The sequence below is a fragment of the Sapajus apella genome, unplaced genomic scaffold, assembly GCF_009761245.1.
Source record: "Sapajus apella isolate SASKATOON/1434 unplaced genomic scaffold, GSC_monkey_1.0 scaffold12, whole genome shotgun sequence".
NCBI lineage: Eukaryota > Metazoa > Chordata > Mammalia > Primates > Cebidae > Sapajus > Sapajus apella.
This window is the reverse complement of record NW_022436952.1, coordinates 26,059,705-26,068,188: the sequence shown is the minus strand read 5'-3', so window position 1 is coordinate 26,068,188 and position 8,484 is coordinate 26,059,705. Positions and strand designations below refer to the sequence as shown.

The window sequence follows — 8,484 nt, the reverse complement described above, 5'->3', positions numbered from 1 at the left end:
TGCGGTGAGCTGAGATCGCACCACTGCACTCCAGCCTGGTGAGAGAGAGAGCCTTCATCTATAAAAAAAAAAAAAAAAAAAAAAAAAAATGACATCAGCAGCTCAAACACCAGGAAGTCCCAGCTTTTGCAACAGCTCATAAGGACTGGTGCTTCCTGTGAGCAGTGACAGCCTGCAGGATTCTAAACTCTGCTTTTCTTTGTTTTGTCCTTGAGTGGATCACGCCTTCCTAATCTACCGTGTTCTGCATTTATCTACATCCGCAGGGTTTGTGGTCTTGTTGCTAGAGGCCTAATTCTCCTTGCCTGGTTTATAAAATCCAGGTAACCGAGGATTTTTTTGGGGGGTGTGGATACTGTATGTCAAAAGGATATGCATGTTTTTGAAAGATCACAGTGTACTGGGGGCTGGAATCGGGAACTGAAGGGGGAACGGTTCCCTTGTCCCCCTCACAGGGCTTACAACAGGGAGAGTGACTCACTCCTTCAGAGTCCTGCCGCTCAAACCTCTAGGGTGCATGCAGACGGGCAGGTTGTGGGGCTCCAACCCCTTGGCAGCCTCTGAAGGTGAATGCTTACAGCTCCTGAAGCCCCGGAGGGCATGTGTTACGGGGTCCTCTTTTTTGGGGGGAGGTGAGGATGGAGTCTCACTCTGTCATCCCTGCTGGAGTACAATGGCACGATCTTGGCTCACTGCAACCTCCGCCTCCTGGGTACAAGCAATTCTCCTGCCCCAGCCTCCTGAGTAGCTGGGATTACAGGCACATGCTACCACATCTGGCTAACTTTTTGTATTTTTAGTAGAGATGGGGTTTCACCACGTTGGTCAGTCTGGTCTCGATCTGCTGACCTTGTGATCTGCCTGCCTCAGCCTCCCAAAGTGCTGGGATTACAGGCGTGAGCCAACGCACCCGGCCAGAGGGTCCTCTTTTAGTTTTGTCATCTGTAGGTGGCATGTGTAATCTGCTCTATTAGACCCTCTGTCTTACCACAAGCACAGAGGGCTTTCTGTATCCTGGGGTTCTTGCCTTGGTGTACTGGAAGAATAGGATCACATGTTGGCTAGGAGAATGAGTGCAAGGCTTTTTTATTGAGTGGTAGCTCTCAGTGGGGTGGATGGGGTGGCCAGAAAGGGGGTGGAGTGGGAAAGTGGTCCTCCACCCCGCCCCCAACCCCCGCCGGAGTCAGGCTGCCCAGTGGCCGGGCTCTCCTCCAGCTGCCTCAGCCAAACTCTGCACCATTCTGCTGATCAGTGACCTGCCGGCCTCTGCCTGTCAGCGTGCTCTTACGCCGGTGCGCTCCTCTCCAAGTCCAGCCTCTGTGTGTCTACCCGCTAGGGTCTCAGGGTTTTTATAGGCACAGGATGGGGGTGTGGCAGGCCGGGATGGTCTTGGGAAATGCCACATTTGGGCATGAAAACAGAAATGCCTGTTCTCACTCATGTCCGTGGGCAGGGGCCCAGGTGTGAAACCCTAGCCAGAGACCTACCCTTCTCTACCCAGCACATCCTTGCCCCACTCCCATATCAGAACCAAATGGTTTTCTGTCATCTTGACATGATCACAAGGGTCTATGAGGCCAAGCACAGTCAGAGGCGCCTGGGGGTGGCATCATATGCCCACAGGATGGCAGCTCTTGCCTGTGTCAGAAGCACAGAAATAAGGGACCCTGCATTCAGAAAGACCACAGTTAAGAGGAAAATATACAGGTTCACAAGCTTGGAGTGAGTGGACCCCAGAAATAAGGCGTCCAAAGACGCCATTCTGGAGAAATGCCTCAGTCCAGAGCCTCGCCCTCCAGACTTCCCACCCACACACCTGCCTGTCAGAGGAGAGCAAACGCCAGGAGAGCCACTGGCCACAAGTATATGGTATCTGATATATTTGTTTGTTTTCATATAAAATTAATTTGAAATTAAATATTCCTGGATGATGACGAGTTACCTAACAGGTACGAGGTACATTGTTTGGGGGATGGATACCCGAAAAGCCCTGAGCTCACCACTCCACATCTATGCACATAACCACATTATGCTCATTTCCCATAAATTTATAAAAATAAACAAATAAAGCTAAGAAGCAACACTTTGAAATAAATACTACTTGAGTCAAAATGAACTAGCCAAGAAAAAAATGCTCCAGGCTAGGTGCAGTGGCTCACGCCTGTAATCCCAGCACTTTGGGATGCCAAGGCGGGCAGATCATGAGGTCAGGAGTTTGAGACCAGCCTGGCTAATATGGTGAAACCCCATCTCTACTAAAAATACAAAATTTGGGCTGAGGCACCCGGACGCGGTGCATCATGCCTGTAATCCCAGCACTTTGGGAGGCCGAGGCGGGCAGATCATGAGGTCAAGGGATCGAGACCATCCTGGCCAACATGGTAAAACCTGGTCTCTACTAAACACAAAAAATTAGCTGGGCATGGTGGCACATGCCTGTAGTACCCGCTACTTGGAAGGCTGAGGCAGGAAAATCGCTTGAACCAGGGAGGTAGAGGTTGCAGTGAGCCGAGATGGCATCACTGCAGTCCAGCCTGGGTGACAGAGCAAAACTCCATCTCAAAAAGAAAAAAATGCTCCTGACACATGATCAAGTAATGCTGTAATACCAGGTTAACACATGTTAGAGCTTATTATATGCCAGGCATTATACCCTGTGCTTTACATCCATTATCTCAATTAAGCCTCATAATAGGCCTAGGGAAAAGGGTCTGCTGTTATCCCCATTTACAGATGAGCAAACTAAGGCCTGGAGAGAAATTAAGCAACTTCACTGAAGTCACTCATAAGGATGGGCACAGTGGCTCACACCTGTAATTCCAGCACCTTGGGAGGCTGAGGCAGGCACATTGCTTGAGCTCAGGGGTCCCAGACCAGCCTGGGCAACATGGTGAGACCCACCTCTACAAAAATAAAAAATCAAGTCAATCATAAGTAAATGGCTCAGCCAAGATGCAGACTGCTATGGTCTGAATGTTGGTATCCCCCAGAGTTCATATGTTAGAGCCTAATGCCCAGTATGACAGTATTAAGAGGTGGGGCATTTGGGATGTGATTCAAGTCAAGAGGTTTGCCCTCATGGATGGGATTTGTGGCATTATAAAAGAGGCTGGGGGGAGCTGTTTTGCCCTGTCCATCATGCCCCTTCCACATAGAAGTTGCTGTCTGTGGCTGGGCATGATAGCTCATGCCTATAACCCCAGTACTTTGAAAGGCCAAGGTGGGCGGATCACCTGAAGGCAGGAGTTCGAGACCAGCCTGGTCAACAGGGTGAAACCCATCTGTACTAAAAATATAAAAATTAGCTGGGCGTGGGGCACACGCCTGTATTCCCAGCTACTCAGGAGGCTGAGGCAGGAAAATTGCTTAAACTCGGGAGGTGAAGGTTGCAGTGAGCTGAGGTCACACCATTGCACTTCAGCCTGGGTGACAGAGCAAGGCTCGGTCTCAAAAAAAAAAAAGAAGCCCTCACCCCGTGCGCAGGCCCCGCCAGCGGAAGCCCCCGTGCCGGCACCATGTCAAAGAAAAAAGGATTGAGTGCAGAAGAAAAGAGAACTTGCAAGATGGAAATAGTTTTTGAAACAAAAGATGTATTTCAATTAAAAGACTTGGAGAAGATTGCTCCCAAAGAGAAAGGCGTTACTTCTATATCAGTAAAAGAAGTCCTTCAAAGCTTAGCTGATGGTGGTATGGTTGACTGTGAGAGGATCAGAGCTTCTAATTATTATTGGGCTTTTCCAAGTAAAGCTCTTCATGCAAGGAAACATAAGTTGGAGGCTCCGGAATCTCAGTTGTCTGAGGGAAGCCAAAAGCGTGCAAGCCTACAGAAATGCATTGAAAAAGCTAAAATTGGCCAATGTGAAACGGAAGAGCAAACCACGCTAGCAAAAGAACTTTCTTCACTTCGAGACCAAAGGGAACAGCTAAAGGCAGAAGTAGAAAAATACAAAGATTGTGACCCACAAGTCGTGGCAGAAATACGCCAAGCGAACAAAATAGCCCAAGAAGCTGCTAACAGATGGACTGATAACATATTTGCAATAAAATCTTGGGCCAAAAGAAAATTTGGGTTTGAAGAAAATAAAATTAATAAAACTTTTGGAATTCCAGAAGACTTTGACTACATAGACTAAAATATTCCATGGCGGTGAAGGATGTAAATTTTAAACTATTATCTAAATAAGTGTACTGAATGGTCATTTGCCTGCAACTATATGTATCCTTTTGTTAATGTTAAATAACGTGTAAAATGCAAAAAAAAAAAAAAAAAAAAAAAAAGAAGTTGGTGTCTGTGATGAATGGTCCTCATCAGGCACCAAACCTCCTGGTGCTTGATTTTGGCCTTCCCAGCCTCCAGAATCGTGATCAACAAACTTCTGTTGTTGATAAATTACCCATTCTAAGGCAACTGGCTGTATCAGTACAAATGAACTACAGACGCAGTTCCATCTGACTCCAGAACCAAAGCTCTTGCCACTCTGCACCCCTGGGGTACATTCCTGGCATCGCAGACCTGCCTCTGTTTCAGCAGTACAAGATACGAAAGGTCCAAACCCCCTGCACCTACCTTGGAGCGCCACACATGACCATCTCCAGCCTTCTCATGTGCTGAGTGCCTGGAATCCCAGTCCACGCATCCATCTCATGCCCTTCAGCTCATCTTCCAGGATGTGACTTCAGAGGAGAGTAAACTCCTCCTCCAGGAAGCCTTCTCTGACTTACCAAGTAGAGCTCACCAGGCCCTCTTGGGCACCACCTCCATGCAGGAATATTCTGTAATCTTTGTTTGGGGACACTGTCTATCTCCCCTGCTGCACCAGGCCCGGCAGGACCCGTGGCTTTGTCATTTCTGTGTCCCTAACATGCTGTACAGAACCCAGCACACAGCTGGCCCAGACTCCTCAACTTTGCCCTTAGAGTCATGACAGAGGAAGGCTGGTATTTTTGTGTAAACACTGGAAAAGTCTCAAGAAACCGCTCATCAAAAAGTAAGGAACAATGAGATTCATCCATCAGCTTTATAATCATTTCCATTTGGTAACCTGTTAGGGCTCTCTAAGAGAATTTGCATTCTCTCCCTGTTAGGGCTAAGTAGAAGTCACCACTTGGGAGGTAGACAGGGTTTCAACAGAGGTCCCCCCAAGGGCTCTCTTGAGCCCCATCTCCACTGCTCCCCACTTACCCCCAGCATCTGTCCAACATATTCTATTCAGTGGATGACCCCATAGAATCCTTGAGATCGCAGGTCCCAGGTGAGGCTTTTCATGGCCTTGCTCAGTGCTGTGACCCTGCAACATAGGAGAGCATTTAGCACAGAGTAGGCTCTCAAGAAACATTAGTTGGGCTAGGCACAATGGCTCACACCTGTAATCCCAGCACTTTGGGAGGGCACGGCAGGTGGATCACTTGAAGCCAGGAGTTTGAGACCAGCCCAGCCCACATAACAAGATCCCCATCTCTACAAAAATTTCTTTTAATTTAGCAGGGTGTAGTGGCATGGGCCTATAATCCCACTACTCAGGAGGCTGAAGTGGGAGGATCTTTCGAGCCCAGGAGTTCAAGGCTACAGTGAACTATGATTGAGCCACTGCATTCCAGCCTGGGTGACAGAGCCAGACTCATCTCAAAAAATACAAATAAAGAAATTCTGGCCAGGTGCAGTGGCTCACACCTGTAATCCCAGCACTTTGGGAGGCCGAGGTGGGCGGATCACAAGCTCAGGAGTTCAAGACCAGCCCGACCAACATGTTGAAACCCTGTCTCTACTAAAAATACGAAAACTAGCCAGGCGTGGTGGTGCATGCCTGTAATCCCAGCTACTCGGGAGGCTGAGGCAGGAGGATCACTTGATTCCAGGCAGCAGAGATTGCAGTAAGCCGAGATCGTGCCACTGCACTCCAGCCTGGGCAACAGAGCAAGACTCCGTTGTAGCAGGAGCTGCTGTGGGAAACAGATCTCACGAACGCCGAATGGAGAAGGAGGAAGTTTATTCCAGCCCCGGAGCCTGAGCGATAATTGGTCCAAAGCTCAGCTCGTCTAACAAAGGAAGGTTTCAACTTTATATAGGCTTATACTTTAGATATTACACATGGAAGAATCTTGGGTTTACAGTCTTAGAACACTCATATGAAAGGGTTCCGGTTTACAGTTTTAGGACACACATATGAAACTCTTGCTACAGTTTTAGGACTCACATGAGGACTCTTGCCACTCTGCACCCCTGGGGTACATTCCTGGCATCGCAGACCTGCCTCTGTCTCAGCAGTACAAGATACGAAAGGTCCAAACTCCCTGCACCTACCTTTGAGCTCAACACATGACCATCTCCAGCCTTCTCATGTACAGGTTTTGGGTTTGATCTTGTTTTAAACAAAAGGTGTCTTCCGGAGTTTCCCCAAGACCAAGCCTGCCACCTACAGGAAGGTGAAACAGGAGGCGCCAGGCGGTCAGCCTTTTCTTCTATTGAAATGCAGTGTGATAGTCAAAGAAGTGGATCTCAGATGCCTGGGTCTCCTTCTTCACTGTCTCAAAATAAATAAATAAATAAATAAATAAATAAATAAATTCTGACACGTGCTAAACCATGGATAAACCTTGAAGATATTATGCTGAGTGAAATAAGCCAGTCATTGCACGGGGATAAATATTGTATAATTCCACCACTAAGGTAGCCAAATTCATAGAGACAAAAACTAGAATGGTGATTGCCAGGGGATGGGGTTGGGGGGGGCAGGGAATGGGGAGTTACTGCTCAATGGGTTTAGAGTTTCAGTTTCGCAAGATGAAAAGAGTTGTCTGGATGGTTGTACAACCATGAATGTGCTGCATGCAACAGAAATGCATGATTAAAAACGGTTAAATTCGGGCCGCGCACAGTGGCTCACGCCTGTAATCCCAGCACTCTGGGAGGCCGAGGCGGGTGGATCACGAGGTCAAGAGATCGAGCGAGACCATCCTGGTCAACATGGTGAAACCCCGTCTCTACTAAAAGTACAAAAAAAATTAGCTGGGCGTGGTGGCGCGTGCCTGTAATCCCAGCTACTCAGGAGGCTGAGGCAGGAGAATTGTCTGAACCCGGGAGGCAGAGGTTGCGGTGAGCCGAGATCGCGCCATTGCACTCCAGCCTGGGTAACGTGAGTGAAACTCCGTCTCAAAAAAAAAAAAAGGTTAAATTCTATGTCATGTGCATTTTACCACGATTTTTTATGCAAAAGGCAGTTTTAAAACATTACTGCAATAGGTGTTAAACCTTATTTCATATTTCTAGGAGTTTACTCTTTCACCACTTAGGAAGTTGGGTTCATGCCGGGCGAGGTGGCTCATGCCTGTAATCCCAGCACCTTGGGAGGCCCAGGGGGGCTGATCTCCTGAGGTTGGGAGTTGGAGACCAGCCTGACCAACATGGTGAAACCTGTGTCTACTAAAAATACAAAATTAGTCAGGCGTGGATGGCAGCTACTCGGGAGGCTGAAGCAGGAGAATCACTTGAACCCAGAGGGTGGAGGTTGCGGTGAGCTGAGATCGCGCCATTGCACTCCAGCCTGGGTAACAAGAGCAAAACTCCGTCTCAAAAAAAAAAAAAGTTGGGTTTTTTCTTTTTCGCTTGTTCCCAACATCGGGATAGCAGCGCCACCGTGTGGTCACAGCTGCGGATGCCAGTCTGCAAGGACAGAGACTCCCCTGCCAGCCAACTATTTTTTACAACAGGTTGAGCAACCCTAACCCAGAAATCCAAAATCCGAAAGCCTCCAAAATCCAAAATTTTCTAAGCCACAAGTGGAAATTTTCACACCTGGCCTTCTGTGACAGGTTTCAATCAAAATGCCATTGAAACTGTTTCATGCACAAAATTATTTAAAATATTGTATAAAATCACCTTCATAGCCTGGACAACATAGCAAAACTCTGTCGCTAGAAAAAATTTAAAAATTAGCCGGGTCTGTGTGGCACGCCTGTAGTTCCAAACTACTGAGGAGGCTGAGGCAGGAAGATCACTTGTACCCAGGGGTTTGAGACGAGTGAGCTATGATCGCACCACTGCACTCCAGCCTAAGTGACAGAGCAAACCCTTGTCTCAGAAAAACATTTTTTAATTTGTTTAATGCTTTGCATTTAAGGTACATATGAAACTAAATAAATTTTGCATTTAGACTTGGGTCCCATCCCCAACATATCTCATTATGTATATGCAAATATATTCCAAAAATTTTTTTAATTCAAACTCCAAAACACTTCTGATCCCAGGCATTTTGGATAAGGGATACTTAACCTGCATTATGCTTCTCTCTAAGTAGCTGAAGTGAAACATTAAACAGTAAAAAGATTCTTTTTTTTTTTTTTTTTTTTTGAGAGTCCAGCTCTGTGGCCCAGGCTGGAGTGCAGCGGTGCAATCTCAGCTCACTGCAACCTCCGCCCCCTGGGTTCCAGTGATTCTCCTGCCTCAGCCTCCCAAGTAGCTGGGATTACAGACTTACACCACCACAC

General features: G+C 47.5%; 1 pseudogene across 1 annotated transcript; it reads left to right on the top strand.

Annotated features, from left to right (window-relative positions):
• Positions 1 to 3,459: 3,459 nt before the first annotated feature.
• Positions 3,460 to 4,360, top strand: LOC116553248 (annotated as a pseudogene). Its single transcript, XR_004269676.1, has one exon. The product of XR_004269676.1 is annotated as a meiotic nuclear division protein 1 homolog pseudogene (transcript).
• The last annotated feature ends 4,124 nt before the right edge of the window (positions 4,361 to 8,484 follow it).